This window comes from Phalangium opilio, unplaced genomic scaffold (genome assembly GCF_054372755.1).
Source record: "Phalangium opilio isolate 3A_F unplaced genomic scaffold, DU_Popi_V2 ptg000009l_1, whole genome shotgun sequence".
In the NCBI taxonomy this organism is placed as follows: Eukaryota; Metazoa; Arthropoda; class Arachnida; order Opiliones; family Phalangiidae; genus Phalangium; species Phalangium opilio.
This window is the reverse complement of record NW_028324146.1, coordinates 9,299,662-9,302,161: the sequence shown is the minus strand read 5'-3', so window position 1 is coordinate 9,302,161 and position 2,500 is coordinate 9,299,662. Positions and strand designations below refer to the sequence as shown.

General features: G+C 36.0%; 1 pseudogene; it reads left to right on the top strand.

Moving 5' to 3' along the window:
• The first annotated feature begins 931 nt into the window (after positions 1-931).
• On the top strand, positions 932-1,552 carry LOC149713723 (uncharacterized; annotated as a pseudogene).
• The last annotated feature ends 948 nt before the right edge of the window (positions 1,553-2,500 follow it).

Below are 2,500 nucleotides of genomic sequence, written 5' to 3'. Positions count from 1 at the left end.
CTATCTTGACAACCTCATTGAGATCGTCATCAGTCACTAAAACACCTATTATGGACACGGGGACCCCAGATTCTCTGCTCATGACTGCGGAAGCATGTCCAACTAACAGTTCAAATATTTTAAATAAAACACCTGTTGCAACTGAAAGAAAATCTCTACCCAGAAAATCAATATTCAAGACTCCAGTTTCAAGTCAAACGTTGAACACGCAGGCTTCAGATTATCTTTGCGGTAGAACAGTATTAGCAGTGAGTTATGAGTAGTGAGAAAAGGGGGGTTCTAGACCAGGAACCACCATGTTAAACCTATGGAGTTTTTCACAGTACCACCATGTTATTTCCCATAGGGAACCCATACTAGGTTCTAGACCAGGAACCACCATGTTAAACCTATGGAGTTTTCCAGAGTACCACCATGTTATTTCCCATAGGGAACCCATACTATGTATTTTCTATGACGTCTCCGTTTTTTTTTTATGACGTAAAGATCGGGGGGGGGGGTAAAAGGGACACGTTTGATTTCCTGACCTATAAAAACTGAAATGCGGGTTATTTAAGTATTAGAGGAGGGAGGGGATGTGATTTAAAAATAATTTTTTTTACGACGTAAAGATCAGGGGGTGGTGTGAATATGTTGTGTCTGGACAGTTCGATTTCCTGACCTATAAAAACTAAAATGCGGATTATTTTTTAAAGTATTAGAGGAAGAGGGGATGTGATTTAAAAAGAATTTTTTTACGACGTAAAGATCAGGAGGTGGTGTTAGTGGTAAAAAATTAGTTGAATATGTCATGTCTGGACAGTTCGATTTCCTGACCTATAAAAACTAAAATATAGATTATTTTTTAAAGTATTAGAGGAAGAGGGGATGTGATTTAAAAAGAAAAAACCCCTCTACGAATATAAGACATAAGAAAATTTATCTCACGATTATGTATAAATACCATCCTACTCGAGAAAATGGGAAAATTTGTATTTACACTACAAACGTTGAAATGAATACGTTGGAAGTTGTTAAGCTCTCTCAAGAAGCGATTATTCCAACTAGAGGGTCTGCAAATTCAGCCGGACTTGATTTGTATTCTCCTCGAAATTATGAAATTCCTGCTCAATCAACTATGTTGATAGAAACAGATCTTCAAATACGTGCTCCTTCAAATTGCTACGTCCGCATTGGTATGGTTTTAATTCCCGAACCATCATCCTAAAAAGGGGTGTATTTTTAAAGTTAATTAAATTTTTCAGCTGGATGTTCGGGTTTAGCGTTGAAAAACTCAATTTCCATCGGAGGTGGAGTTATAGATCGAGATTATACCGGTAACGTTGGGGTTATCTTATTTAATCATTCAAACGAGATGTTTATCGTTGAGAAGGGAGATCGTATTGCTCAACTCATTTGTGAAGTTATTGTGTCCCCTGTTTTGTTAGTATGTGAGGTAAAACTACTCGTTTTGAAAACAACTCGATATTGGAGTATAACCTTATTTTCTTCCCTAAAGTCTCTCGAAATGACTGCCAGAGGGATGAACGGTTTCGGCTCAACTGGAAAATAACGAATTTAAATTCATACGAGAATCGAATAAAAAAGCGTCCCCCCGTTTTTTTTATGATGTAAAGATCGGGGGGGGGGTGTTAGTGGAAAAAAAACTTTATGTACCACTTAATATTAATTATCTGCAAAACTTGTAATGTGTTAAATAAAGACAAAAATATTTCAATCAAATTTGTTTATTTTGGAATATGAATTACAAATTTGTTTTTACTTTAAAACTAAAGATAAATGTTCGTGGTAAAAGCTGTCCGGGGTTTTAATATCATTCATTTGTCGCATCACCCAAAGTAAGTAATTATCCACGTGCAATTTCGCCTTTTCCTCCAGAAGTTGCGACGGGCTGGGCATTTTGAGGGTTTCAGCTATGGTTGCATTAAGTCCATGACCCAAACGACTGAAAATTTCTCCATCTCCGATATTTTCGAGAATGATGGTACTTGCGGGGTGAATAATTTTTCCAATTATTTCTTCCTGGTCTCCGTACTCAAAATCCCTCGTCCGAATCATCTTCTCATCAAATGGAGGTCTTTGTTTCGTTATTCGAGCAATTTTTCCTTTCTCACTCGTTTCATGTTCGAAGTAAATGGTAAACATACATGGCATTTGACGACAATAGATTACCATGTACTGGAATTCATTTCTCCCCTCAAAACGTGTGTATGTAACGATGTAATGCATTTTTCCCGAATGAATTCGAAGCGATAGAGTAGATGGTTCTTATAACAAAATCTAGTAATCAACGACGCTTTACGGTATTTTTTTTAAAACATTTAAAACTTTTTAGTATTTTATAAACGTAATAACAAACTAGAATATCGTTTAAAACAGGATATGTTGTATAGGATTTAATAATCCGTTTCAGACTCCACCCTTTGTGCATTTTATGAATGAAATCAATTGAGTATAGTCCGCATGTTGAAGATCTAAAGTCTTGAATTTGTTTATTTTG